General features: G+C 39.4%; 1 protein-coding gene across 1 annotated transcript in view; it reads right to left on the bottom strand.

Annotated features, from left to right (window-relative positions):
* Window positions 1–15,313, bottom strand: part of LOC311611268 (polyunsaturated fatty acid lipoxygenase ALOX12-like) — a gene marked incomplete at both ends in the record, with an annotated part of 75,923 nt that overhangs the window by 16,601 nt on the left and 44,009 nt on the right. The window lies entirely within an intron of this gene.

A 15,313-nucleotide genomic window follows, 5' to 3' on the forward strand; every position in this document is an offset into this window, starting at 1 on the left:
TGGCTGCACCAGTCTGCATTCCCACCAGTAATGCAGGGTTCCTTTTTCTCCGCGCATCCTCTCCAGCACTTGTCGTTTGTTGTTGATTGCCATTCTGACAGGTGTGAGATGGTACCGCACTGAACCCATGAGTTTTGATAGATTATGGCTTACACATGTTCACGAAGCTAATCCTAGCAGCAAGCCAATTATTTCAGGCTCTCTGCCCTGGTGTATCTTCACCCTGCCTAAGTATAGTGACCACTGTCTATATAGCATGCCTCCGCCCGAAAAAGTGGACAGCATGGGACCACAGCTACTTCACTCATTGGATCTCTATGCCTGATCTTCGCTATGTCCCTTAACCCTTATACTTGCAGAGTCAGCAATAGCCTGACCTTAAGCCAATCCCAATCCCACATTCTTGACAATTTCTAATCCAGACATCTTTATGCAATATTTTACCTCTTAGGCATATTCAGGCTAATAAATGAAGCAGGAATAATAGAGTTAGAATACCAACAGTTTGTAAAACCTAATAAAATAATACATCTAAAAACGATTATCTATAGTGGCTAAATTCACAGGAAGAGATATTGACAATATTTATGTACCGATAGCAGAATATTTAGCACGAACTATGAAGGCATCTTGAAAGATAAAATTGTAAGCAATTCTTATAGAATCTATGGATATAACAACAAATGTGTAGGAAGTACAGATGATAAGGGAACATGTAAAAGCACCAGGAAATAACCAGCAAAATTTGTTTGAGGAGACAACCTTGTTTTATCACCATAAACATGGCAAGAAATGAAAAGAAAGAAAATGAGACCTACAGATGAAATACAAGTGACTTCAGAAACAATTGCAAAGCACGAGCCATAAAGAACAATGATTGTGGGGTTGGGAGTGGCAGGGGACTGTTGCTTTTCACTACAAATCTTTTGTGTCAGAGAATGTTTGAACATGGTATTGTAAGTGATGCATCGGCCTGAAATTCGTGCAAGAGTAGGCCTTCCTTCCCCTGGCTGCTGGCACCGGCTTCCCTCCGGCAACGGGGCCCAGGCTTCTCTCCGGCACTTGGGACCTGGGCTTCCCTCTGGGTGCTGGCAGGCTTCCCTCATAGTCTTGGCTTCGTCTGGAAGATTGTCCAGAAGGACATCCGGTCTAATTAGCATATTATGCTTTTATTAATATAGTCAGCATGATTGCACTTACTATCAGATGTTTATATTGTTAAATGTTTTATGGCTATTCCTAACAACAGGATTTCCATGTGCTGTCTTTATTCTCAGTACTTCCCCTAAAACAGACACACACACACACACACACACACAAACACACACGCCATGTTGCTCAGATCTCTCACTCTCTCTTCTCTTTCTTTATTTCCAGTCACTCTCACAATGCTCTCCCTTTCCCCATTTCTATTTTAATTATCATTGGAAAGCAAAAATTCTCCCATTTTATTTTAAAGAAGAATTCAAATAGTTTGATCACTTATTGTTTGAGCAGCACAAAGTGAAGGCAGTAAGTTTGGGAGATCATTGACAGGGTCAATTCTTTGTCATCACTTCTTTCCTAGCAGTTGTAAGTAGAAGGAAGTATAAATTGATTCTCCCAATTGTATGATTTAAGCACCACCAACACTCTCAAAGAAAAAGTGGCTACATTGTTTTCTGATGGAACGAAAATATAAAATACCTTTCATCTAATCCTTGCAAAAACTCAGTGAGGTAGCTCTCATTGTACCACTTTTTAAAAATTATATTTTACTTTTATTATTGACATTATTACAGATGTTCCCCATTCCTCCTTCCAGTTTGCCACCCTCTACAGCACATGTGTCAAACACAAGGCCCGCGGGCCAAATCCAGCCCGCCAGGCCTTGCAATGTGGCCCGCACCACGCTGTCATCACTGCACTCCGCTGTCAGTTTATGACATTGTCAGTTTATGACTGTTCAGTAAACCATTCGGCCCGCGATTTAGGCTGGATTTTAGATTTTGGCCCCTTCTCTGATTGAGTTCGACACCCCTACTCTACAGAGACCCTGCCCTCCCCTCCCTCTGGCCCTCACCACACTGTTGTCTGTGCCCATGGGCTATGTGTATATGTACTTAGGCTATTCTCTTCACCTTCTTTCATCCTCTCTGCCCACCACCTCACCTCTGACATCTGTCAGTCTGTACCATGTATAAATGTATCTGGTTCTATTTTATTCACTAGTTTATTTTGTTCATTAGATTCCACATGAAAGTACTTGTTTTTCTCTGGCTGGCTTACTTGTTTAGCATAATGCTCTCCAGGTTCATCCATGCTATTGCAAAAGGTAAGACTTCCTTTACTTTTACAGCTTCATAGTATTCCATTGTGTAAATGTACCATAGCTTTCTTTATCCACTTTACTAATGGGCACTTGGGCTGGTTCCAGAATTTGTCTATTGTGAACAATGCTGCTATGATAGGGGTTAATATATTCTTTCTGATTGGTGTTTCAGTATTCTTAGAATATCTCTCTGATGATTCGTTATGTTGAGCATTTTTTCATATCTGTTGGCCATCCTTATGTCCTCTTTTGAGAAGTGTCTATTCAGGTCCTTTTCCCATTTTTAAATCAGATTAATGTTGAATTGTACAAGTTCTTCATATATTTTGGAAATTAACTTCTTATCAGATATATCATCGGTGGATATGTTTACTCATACAATGGGTTCCCTTTTCATTTTGTTGATGGTTGCTTGCTGTACCAGTTCTTATAACTAAAGACATTCAAGTTCAAAGAGATGAAGAGATATCCCCAAAGTCACCTGAAATGCTGATGGATGATCCCAGAAAGTGTCACGAACACTCGCTGATTCAGATCATAAGCACCTATTATCTATTTGGCCCTATGAGTGTTGGCTTCTGGCCTTAGTTTTCTACTGAAACTCCTCCTAAAGCTTTTTTATGGCATGTTGATTCTTAAATCTCAAGGTTATTTTCTCAGTGATTACGGTTGTCAAAGCCTGTGATGCTTTGACATTTTGTCTTTTAGCTGAGCTGCTGGTGAGGTTCCTGTTGTAGTTCATTGACCTCTGGTCACTCTTCTGTTTCATTTGGAGTTCAGGGAGCAGAGGAAGTGCATGTCCACAAACCCACATCTCCTTTAGTCTCACCAAATCCTAGGCAATTTTATTACCTATCTTTGACTAACCAATCCTAGAAGAGTAATCTGAGAATATACAGTATATATCCCTCTACCACCCAACCTACAATCACAAAAATAAATTGCTCTGATGCTGATGTAGTCCACAGGGTCTATGCTTCTACCCAACTACATATGTTTTTAAAATAAACACCAAAATATGGTAGGATCTTTTAAAATTAATTCACAATTATAAAATATAAAATATAGGAGTCACTATGATACTGATTCATTATAATTACACCAAAGCATACATATAGTATTTTATTTCTGAATTTAAATATATAATATTTTTTTCTGTTTTATTTTTAATTGATCTATTTCATCACTTCATCATTTATGTTGCATTCTTATTCATTAGTCTAAGTTATTTAAATTTTTTGTTTTATATAGCGCTCAAGGTTTTTACTTTTTCCGTTGTGGTAAAATAAACATACCATAAAATTTACCATTTAACCACTTTTTAGTTTACAGTTGAGGGGCATTAAGTATATTGACATTGGTGGACCCATCCATCACCAGGATTTTTTTCATCTTCTGTAGCTCTGTACTCATTAAACAGAAACTCTCAATTTCCTCCTCTGACCTGACCACATCAACCACTATGGTATTTTCTATCTCCATAAATTTGGCAACACTAGGTACCTTATGTAAATGGAAACATGTGGTATCTCTTGTGTATCTGGCTAATTTTACTTGAAATGTTCTCAGGGTTGAGCTATGTTATATCATGTGTCTGAATTAGCTTCCTTTTTAAGACTGAACAATATTCTGTTATCTATGTATATAAAAAGCCAATGCCATAATGACCAGAATGACTGATCGCTATGACACCCACCAAACTCCTGTGGCCCCTCCCCCCACCAGCCAAGCCACGCCCCTGATCAGCCTCTCTCACCCTGATAGGGGGGCGAGGCTGGTGGCCAACTCCCCTCCCCATGGCCCTTGCCTCCAGCCAGCCTTGCCCCTGATTGGTCTGCTCCACCCTGATCAGCCTGCAGCTCCTTTCCTCCGCCAGCCCCACCCTTCATGGATCCCCTTCCCCAATAGGGAATAGGGCTACTGGCCAACCGCCTGCAGTCACCCCCACCGTGGCCAACCCCACCCCAGATGGGCCTCCACCACCCTGATTGACACATGGCCCCTCCCCCTAGCCAGCTCCACCCCTGATCGCCCCCCCCCCCCAACATTGATCAGGGGCAGGGCCAGCTGGCCAACCCCACATGGTCCCTCCCTAGGCTGCTGAACCCTGATTGGCCCCTCCACACCAATCAGGGGTAGGGCTGACCAGCCAATTTCCCACGGTGTCCCCAGCACCCAGCCAACCTAGCCCTGATTAGGCCCAATCGGGGTGGGCCCACAAGCCAACCTCTCACCATCTCCTCTTCCTGACAGGCCCAGCCCCCATCTACTGATCAGGGCCAGGTCGGCTGGACACCACCCATGTACAAATTCATGCACTGGGCCTCTAATATGTATATATGATACTTTGTTTATCCATTCATCTGGACACTGGATTGCTTTCACCTTTTGGTTATTGTAAACTAGAGGCCCAGTGTGTGAAATTTGTGCATAGGGTCGGGGGTGTCCCTCAGCCCAGCCTGCACCCTCTCAAATCTGGGACCCCTCAAGGGATATCTGACTGCCTGTTTAGGCCCAATCCTAGTAGGATTGAGCCTAAATGAGCAGTGGACATACCTCTCACAATCTAGGACTGCTGGCTTCCAACTGCTCGCCTGCTTGCCTTCTTGATTGCCCCTAACTGCTTCTGCCTGCTAGCCTGATCATCCCCTAACCACTCCCTTGCCAGCCTGATTGGTACTTAACTGCTCCTATGCCAGCCTGTTTGTCCCTAACTTCCCTCCCCTGCAGGCCTGGTCACCCCTAACTGCCCTCCCATGCAGGCCTGGTTCCCCCCAACTTCTCTCCCCTGTAGGCCTGGGTCCTCCCCAACTGCCCTTCCCTGCACCTCTAACTTCCCTCCTCTGCCAGCCTGGTCACCCCTAACTGCCCTACCCTGCAGGCTTGATCACCCCCAATTGCCCTCCCTTGCAGGGTTGGTCCCTCTCAATTGTCCTCCCCTGCTGGCCATCTTGTGGCAGCCATCTTGTGTCCACATGGAGGCAGGATCTTTGACCACATGGGGGCAGCCATCTTGTGTATTGGAGTGATGGTTAATCTGCATATTACTCTTTAATTAAATAGAATAGAGGCTTGGTGCATGGGTGTGGGCCAGCTGGTTTGCCCTGAAAGGTGTCCCAGATATGGGTGGAGGTTCCCTTGGGGCGTGAGGCAGCCTGGGTGAGGGGCCTGTGGTGGTTTGCAGGCCAGCCATGCCCACTGGCAACCCAAGCTGAGGCCCTGGTATCTGGGTATCTGGGATTTATTTATCTTCTACAGTTGAAATGTAGCCTTGAGTGGAGCCAAGCCTTCTGCTCACTCTGTGGTGGCAGCCATTTCTGTTGGGATTTATTTATCTTCTATAATTGAAACTTTGTAGCCTTAAACAGAGGCCAAGGCAGGCCAAGACTACAGAAGTTTGGCTTCCTCCATCTCCAGGGGCAACCCAAGCCTCCTGCTGTCTCCAGCTTCGTGGCTGCCACCATTTTAGTTGGGATTTATTTATCTTCTATCATTGAAACTTTTAGCATTGAGTGGAAGCCTGGGTCCAACATGGTGTTCGAAAAGTTTGGGTCCTCCATCGCCAGGGAAACCCAAGCTCCCTCCTGCTCTCTCTGTGGCCTCAGCTATCTTGGTTGGGTTAATTTGCATACTTGCTCCTGATTGGCTGGTGGGCATGGCTTGTGGGTGTAATGGACTGACTGATGGTTAATTTGCATATTACTCTTTTATTAGATAGTATGCTGCTGCTGTGAATGTAAGTGTATAAATAACAACAGACACTACCAATCCTTTTGGATATATATCAGAAGTGGCATTGGATCATATGCTAATTATGTTTTTAATTTTCTGTGTACTCATAACACTGGTTTTCACAGTGGCTACACCAATTTATATTCCCAGAAGTAGTGCATGGGGATTTCAATTTCTCCACATCATTGTTAGCACTTGTGATTTTCTGTTTTATTGATAGTAGGCATCCTAATAGGTGTAAAATGATATCTCATTGTGGTTTACACTTGCATTTTCCTAATAATAGAAGTACCCTTTATTAATGAGACTTTAATAACTCATTTGTTATATCATTAGTACATGTTTTCTCCCATTTTATGGATTTTGTCTTAACCCTCTTGCTAGTGACTTTTGATGTACAAAAGTTTTAAATTTTGATGTAGTCAAACTTACATATTTTTAAAAATTTTGTTACCTTTACTTTTGGTAACATAGCTAAGAAATAATTGCAAACCAGTTACATAAAGTTGTCTCCTAAGTATTTTATAGTTTTACCTTTTGCATTTTGGTATTGATTCATTTTGAGTCAATTTTGTATATGGCGTAAGGGTCCAACTTCATTCCTTTACCTGTGGGTATCAGTTTTCCTAGACAGCACCATTTGTTGAAAAGAATGCCCTTTCCCAACTTAATGGTCTTGATGTCCTTGTTGAAAATAGTTTGACTATCTATATATGCAAAGGGCTCTTTCTGAGTTATGTATTGTGCTCCATTGGTCTGTAGGTCTATCTTTATTTCTGTACCACACTGTTTAGACTACTGTAGTTTGTAGTATTTTTTGTATAACAAAATTGGGCCCTTCAATTTATTTGTCTTTATATGATAGTTTGGCTATTTGAAGGTAAAAAGACTTATACTAAAAAAACTACAGGATGTTAAAAAAAAGAGAGATAGAGGAAGATATAAACAAATGGAGGAATATAGCATGTTCATGGATTGGTAGAATTAACATCATTTAAATGTCCATGCTACCCAAAGCAATCTATAGATTCAATGCAATACAATGGCATATTAAACAGAATATAATAGAGATCCCAGAAATTGATCCAAGCCATTAAACATTAAGAAGAAGAAGATGAAGAAGAAGAAGAGTCAAGATCAAGCAAAATCATTCTTACTTTGGAAATGCCATTTGAGGTATCAGTTTTTTATTAAAGAAGAAAAAAGGAAATTAGAAACAATTGCATTTACAATAGATCAAAAAAGAATAAACTGTCCTGGCCAACTTATTTATTTATTTATTTATTTTTAATATATTTTATTGATTTTTTACAGAGAGGAAGAGACAGGGATAGAGAGTTAGAAACATCGATGAGAGAGAATCATTGACCAGCTGCCTCTTGCACACCCCCTACTGGGGATGTGCCTGCAACCAAGGTACATGCCCTTGAGTGGAATTGAACCTGGGACCTTTTAGTCCGTAGGCCGCTGCTCTATCCATTAAGCCAAACCGGTTTAGGCCTGGCCAACCTATTTAGTTGGTTAGAGCACCGTCCCCTGCCCCAGGAGTTCATAAGTTCAATTCCTGGTCAAGGAAATATCTATGTTTCAGATTCAATCTCTTGTCTGGTTGTGTTGACGAGGCAAAAACCAACTGATGTTTCTCTCTTTCTCTCCCCCATTCTAAAGTCAGTAAGTTACAAAAAACTATATTTTTAAAAAAATAACAAACTACTTAAGAATGAACATAGCCGAAGAAGCAAAATGTATGCACTGAAAACTACATCCATAAATGTTTCTAAAAGAATGTTTCTAATAAACAGATGCCCATAAATGAAGACATTGCACGATTATGAATTGAAAGACTTAATATTTTTAAAATATCAACACTACCTAATACAATCTACATATTCAATTAAAATCTTATAAAAGCCCAATTATATATTTTCAGAAATAGAAAAAATTCTAAACATTCTAAAATTCATATAGTTTTTTGTAACTTACTGACTTTAGAATGGGGGAGAGAAAGAGAGAAACATCAGTTGGTTTTTGCCTCGTCAACACAACCAGACAAGAGATTGAATCTGAAACATAGATATTTCCTTGACCAGGAATTGAACTTATGAACTCCTGGGGCAGGGGATGGTGCTCTAACCAACTAAATAGGTTGGCCAGGCCGAAATCGGTTTGGCTCAATGGATAGAGCAGCGGCCTACAGACTAAAAGGTCCCAGGTTCAATTCCACTCAAGGGCATGTACCTTGGTTGCGGGCACATCCCCAGTAGGGGGTGTGCAAGAGGCAGCTGGTCAATGATTCTCTCTCATCGATGTTTCTAACTCTCTATCCCTGTCTCTTCCTCTCTGTAAAAAATCAATAAAATATATTAAAAATAAATAAATAAATAAATAAATAAATAAATAGGTTGGCCAGGACAGTTTATTCTTTTTTGATCTATTGTAAATGCAATTGTTTCTAATTTCCTTTTTTCTTCTTTAATAAAAAACTGATACCTCAAATGGCATTTCCAAAGTAAGAATGATTTTGCTTGATCTTGACTCTTCTCCTTCTTCTTCTTCTTCTTCTTCTTCTTCTTCTTCTTCTTCATCTTCTTCTTCTTAATGTTTAATGGCTTGGATCAATTTCTGGGATCTCTATTATATTCTGTTTAATATGCCATTGTATTGCATTGAATCTATAGATTGCTTTGGGTAGCATGGACATTTAAATGATGTTAATTCTACCAATCCATGAACATGCTATATTCCTCCACTTGTTTATATCTTCCTCTATCTCTCTTTTTTTTAACATCCTGTAGTTTTTTTAGTATAAGTCTTTTTACCTTCTTTGTTAAGTGTATTTCTAAGTATCTTAATTATTTTTGTTGCAATGGTAAATGGTATTGTTTGTTTAGTTTCTCTTTCTGAGAATTTATCATTGGTTATGCTTATATGCATGTATACAAGTTTTTCGGTTGATTTCTTACCCCACCCCAACCACTCCCCAGCCTTCCCACTGTAGTTTGACAGTCTCTTTGATGCTTCTCTGTCTCTATCTTTTTGTTCATCAGTTTATAATCCATTTCCATTTTTAAAAATGTATTTTTATTGACCTTGGAGAGGGGGAAGAGAGAGAGAGAGAGAGAGAGAGAGAGAGAGAGAGAGAGAGAGACATCAATGATGAGAGAATAATCTTGGTTGTAGGTTCTTGCTACTTATCACTTTGAATATTTCTTGCCACTCCTGTCTGGCCTGCATAGTTTCTGTTGAGAAATCAACTGACAATTGTATGGGTGCTCCCTTGTAGGTAATTAACTGTTTTTCTCTTTCTGCTTTTAAGATTCTCTCTTTTTCTTTTCTCTTGGCATTTTAATTAACACATGTTTTGGTGTGATCCTCTTTGGATTCCTTTTGTTTGGGGTTCTGTGTACTTCCTGGACTTGTAAGTCTATTTCTTTCACCAGGTGTGGGAAGTTTTCATTCATTATTTCTTCAAATAGGTTTTCAGGATCTTTTTTTTTTTTTTAAATATATTTTATTGATTTTTTACAGAGAGGAGGAGAGAGCGAGAGAGAGCTAGAAACATTGATGAGAGAGAAACAACGACTAGCTGCCTCTTGCACACCCCCTACCGGGGATGTGCCTGCAACCAATGTTCATGCCTTTGACCGGAATCGAACCTGGGACCTTTTAGTCTGCAGACCGACGCTCTACCACTGAGCCAAACCAGTTTCGGCAGGTTTTCAGGATCTTGCTCTCTCTCTTCTTCTGGAACCCTCATAATTCTGATGTTGGTACACTTGAAGTTGTCCCAGAGGCTTCTTACACTATCTTCAATTTTTTGGGTTCTTTTTTTTCTTTTTGCTTTTCTGGTTGAGTGTTTTTTGATTCTTTGTATTTCAAATCTTTGACTTGATTCTTGCATTCCTCTAGTCTGCTGTTGGGTCCCTGTATAATATTTTTTTATTTAAGTCAATGTATGTTTAATTTCTAGTTGGTCCTTTTTCATATCTTAGAGGGTCTTGCTAAATTTACCAGCCTTTTCTAAAAAATTCTTGAAAAACTTTAGTACCGTGGTTTTGAACTCTGTATCCAGTTGTTTTCCTCCATTTCATTTGTTTGTGATCTGTTTCCTTGTCTCGGCATTTTCACTGTTCCCTGAGTTGGTACGGTAGCTTTGTGTGCTAGGTGTCCTATATAGCCCAGTGGCTCAGCCTCCCCAGTTATCTGAGGTGGACACTCTTGGTGTACCCCTTTGTGGACTATGTGTACAGCCTTGTTGTAGTTAAGTCTTGATTATTGTTGATATCACTGGAAGGAATTGACCTCCAGGCCAATTAGCTGTATCAGCTGTGTCTATGCCAGTAGAACTTCTGTGCTGGAGACAGCCTTATGGGATCAGACTTGCAAAATTGCAAAAGCCTCTGTGCTCAGCTTGGATGGGGTGAAGTCTCAAGGTTGAACAGACAGACTTGGCTTCTCATTAGCTCTGCCATTGCTTGCATGCCTCCAGATCTCTGCCTTTCGCAGTTCCCCTGAGTTTCCATCTAACAGTCCAGATTCTTCCCATAAGAGCGTGGGTCCCCAGGGGCTCGCAAGGAACTGGGGTTCAGTGCAATTGGGAGCTTCTGACTTCCTCCCGCTAGGGAAAGCCAGTGGCAACCTCAGCCAGTTAGCACTCGAGTATGTGTGCCTCTAGACTGCTGCCTGCTGTGGCTCTCTCGAGTCTCTGAGTCTCCATGTGCCTTTCTCTCTACCTAACAGTCCAGACTATCCCCATATGAGCCTGGGTATACAGTGTTTCTCCCAGAATTGGGGTTCAGTGCAGTTGAAACTGGGGTTCAGTGCAGTTGGGAGCTTCCTTCTCCCTCCCACCAAAGAAAGGCAGCCAGGTATTCAGCCGCCCTTCCTCTCTGTGTGCGTGTCTCTGTACCTCAGCCCTTTGCAGCTCCTCTGATCCTCTGTGAGCTTTTCTCTCTCCTTCTAGTTGTAGAATTTCCACTCAGACAGCTTTCCTGTGAATGCTGTTCTGGATGATGTCCATTCTGTCTTTTAGTTGTAGTTTTGAAATTGTTGTGTGAGGCAGCAGTTTACCTATGCCACCATCTTGGTTTCTCCCTTCAACAACTGACTTTTGTGTTGATTTTATATTCTGCTATTTTGCAGCCTGATCTGAAAAGTAATGGAAGTAAATACACCTCTGTCTTTTATTGCTGGAAAAACACTCTATTTGGATTTGAGCCGAAATGTATGACTCTAGGGCCCATGCTTTTTATAATGGGATAGTGTCTACCCCAATGAATTCTCCCCATCCAGAAATGAATGTTTCTCTACTCATTAAGGTCTTATTTAATATCATCCAAAATAATTTTACATTTTCTATAGATGACTTGTTTCTGTTTTATTAAATTTATTCTTGTTTTATAATGTGTCACTAAGAGCATAGAATCATTTTTTTATTTCAGGTTTTAACTAGTTATTGCTAAATAAAAGCAAAATTATTCTTTTAAAATATGTCTATTTGGTATCATGTTTTGAGTATTTATTTTATATCCTGTCTCTTATTAGTTCTGATATCTTTTATTGAGTCTGTTGAACTTTCTCATAATTATATTCTCAGAATTATTATTATGTTGTTTTCCTAAAGTTAACTACCATTGAAGCTTAAACAACATGGATTTTGAACTGCTCAAGGGTTTATGTATATGTTGTTTTCAATAAATACATGGCATTGCAGAAATATAATTTCTGTTCCTTATTGTTTTCTTAACATTTCTTTCTCTTCTTACTTTATTGTAATAATATAGCATATATTATATATAACATACAAAATATGTGTTTATTGACTGTTTATGTTTTTGGTAAGGTTTCTGGTCAACAAAAGGCTATTTGTTAGTTAAGTTTTTTTTGGGGTCAGCTATGGTGGGGGTTGGTGCCCCTAATCCCCTGTTGTTCTGGTGAACTGTACTTCTTTTCCTTTCTTATTGTCTTGATTGGATTCTCCCCAAAAATGAGAAATAATAAAGGAGAGAATAGTGTTTTCTGTCCTAATACTGATTTTAAGTGAAATGATATTGGTTAATATAACATTTTCAATTCATTTCTTACATATATTGTCATATTAAGGAAGTTTTCATATATTTCTATTTTCTTAGATGCTTTATATGGGATGGATGCACAGTTATGAAAAAAATTTAGCATCTAGTTATAAAATTGTATTTTTTATTTTTTCCTGATTAAGGCAATAAAACATTTTGGCAGAGTGCTTGATATTGCCCCTCTGCAGGCCTCCATGGCTCCATAGTGCTTGCAGTAAGTTCACTCTTCTTCCAGGTTCCTTTGGGCAGCAGTTGATTTAGGGAAGTGCAAGGCTCTGGAGTAAGACTGTCCCTTTGCCTGGGTCAGCAGTCTTCAAGTGAGTGCCTGAGAAGTGAGACTACATCTTACTTTCTCACATTCTAAACCCTCATCATTTTAATCTGCCTTTGTATCATTGAGATTAATATTTTCCCACTCTGTATCCCTGTTTATATAATTGGTTACAAGGAGTCCAATTTCCTGAACTCTAATCTCCAGGAGTTCATGTCCATCCCTTTGCATGATTCCCATCAATTCTCTTTCTCCAGTGTTGAAATTTTAATATTGTGTCTTCTGGCAGATTAATTGTTGTTACAGGCTAAATGTTAATGTTCATCTTTCCTCTCTCAATTTGTATGTTGAAAAGTTAATGTCCAATGTGATGAAATTATGAGTCAGGGCCTTTGGGAGATTCTTAGGTCCTGAGGGTAGAGTTTTCATGAATGGGATTATTGCCTTTATAAAAAGGCCTTAGTAAGTTTCTTTGTGCCTTTGCCATGTGAAGATACGCGTCTGTAAGCTGGAAGAGTGTCCTGACCTAACTATGTTAGCACCAAGACCTTCAACTTCCGGTCTCCAGAACTGTGAGAAATAAATTTGGTGGTTTATAAGCCTTACAGACTGTGGTATTTTGTTATAGTAACCCCAGTAGACTGAGACAGGAAGTTTTTTTTATACTTATATTTTACTTAGATGCTTTATATGGGATGACTGCATAGTTTTAACAAATGAATTTCCAACATCTAGTTATAGAATTGTATACTTTGTTTTTATAACAAAATACCACAGTCCTTGTTCATCACTGACACTTCTTGATCATTTCCTCTTTCTCCTTCTTAAACATAACAGTTCTGAATATTTTCATCAATTTCTACCCACTACTATTTCACCATGTGTAATTATCTACCTACTTATTCTCAAATCAATTCCCTTTATTTCTTGAATATTTTATTTCTAGATCATGAACTCTATCCCTAATACTATTATCACCATTCCTGATGAGTAGAGTGTTGATATATGCTGCCCTCTCTCTCTTTTCTAGAGATAAAATATTCCTATTATAAAAATAGGTCAACCTTTCATCGCTAACTCTTCCTATGCAATTACCAGTCTTTCTGTCTCTCTTAGATCATTCTCATCAGCACTAAAGCATGCTGTTAATTTTCCTTATCTTAAATGTCTCTCTACTCACTTCAGTTCTCTTTCCAGTTACCACATACTCTAACAATGAAGTCACACTTTTAAAAGATTAAGCATCTAACTTATAAAATTAGAAAAATAACAAAAGAAGCTTCCCAACAAGTATAGAGGGAAGTAATTGTGACTATAAAACCATAAATTAACACATTTAAAAACAAAGACACAGTTGAGATAAACAAAAAAGGCAAATATTGGTTCTTTCAGAATATCAGTATAACTGATGGCAAGATTGAGCAAGAAAAAAGGAAGTTAAAAACAGCCATAGTCACAATGAAAAGGAACCATGGTAGCAGTTGCTGCAGATAATTAATAAAAGAATATTGAAAAAATAAAATGACAATAAATTTAATCAAATGTAAAAAAATCAGGGAAAAGGTAGAGCTAAATATAACTGAAGAGGAAATAGAAAGCTTGAATAGCCCTATAACTGTTAAAGAATGTTAATATGTATTTTTAAATCTTCTCATAAAAAAAGCCACCATACCTAGATAATAGAAACAGGTAAAACCCTATAAAATACTCTAGGAAAAGATAATTCAAATCTATTGTAAAACTAGAGGCCCAGTACACACATTTGTGCACATGTGGGGTCTGGACAACCCCAATGGGGGCTGATTGGGGCTGGGCCAGTGGTGTGGAGGGGATGCCGGAGATTGGACACTGGCCCTGCCCCAGATCAGGATTGGAGGGCACAACCAGATGCAGGGCTGGTGCGGGGAGGTCACAGGAGGTTGGCCAGGCGGCCCCACCCCTAATTGGGGTAGAGGGACCAATTGGGAGTGGGGCCGGCCAGGGGGAGAAGCTACAGAAGGATGGGGGTGCTGATTGGGGCCCTGATTGGGCCAGTTGACCACCTCAGTGAGCATAATAGTGCCCGGTCATTCTGTTGTTCCGGTCTTTTGGCTTTTATATATATAGCTGTCCCCAAACGACACCAAATGAGGAATTCTACCCTATTTTCTCTTTGGGGAAATGACAGCCTTCTTAACAAAAAAACAAACAAAAAAAAAATGACAAGGATAGCTGAAGAGAAAATTATAGCCCAATTTTATTTATGAACATAAATGTGAAGTATGAAAATAAAATAAGTAAATTCAATTCACAATGCTTATAGGTAACAGTGTATATCTTTCAAAAATTCAAAATTGGCTTAAGATTTTAAAAATTATGTAGATGCAAAGCAATTCTTTTTAAAAAAATATATTTTATTGATTTTGTACAGAGAGGAAGGGAGATAGATAGCAAGTTAAAAACATCCATGAGAGAGAGTCATCGATCAGTTGCCTCTTGCACATCCCATACTGGGGATGTGCCCACAACCAAGGTACATGCCCTTGACCGGAATCGAACCCGTGACCCTTCAGTCCTCAAGCCGACGCTCTATCCACTGAGCCAAACTGGTTTCAGCAAATGCAAAGCAATTCTGATAAAAATCATAACAAGTGTTATTTTTGGAATTAGAAAAGCTGATCCTAATATTTTTATGGAAAGCTAGAACAAATTAGATGAAAAGATCATCAAATGGTAGGCTATATTAAGTATAAAGCTGTAGTAGTTATGTGAATGTGGTATAATAACAGGACAGCTGAGAACTAGACTCATTCATAAATGCAAACTTGATTTATGTCAGCTTTTAGACTCATGGGAAGAATAGGATTTTCAATGAAAAGTATTGTGGTAACGATTATCCAGAGCAGGAAAAAAAAAGACATTGAGTTGACTTTTATCCAACTGTAT

The sequence above is a fragment of the Pipistrellus hanaki genome (assembly GCF_964339955.1).
Source record: "Pipistrellus hanaki genome assembly, chromosome: 16".
Lineage (NCBI taxonomy): Eukaryota > Metazoa > Chordata > Mammalia > Chiroptera > Vespertilionidae > Pipistrellus > Pipistrellus hanaki.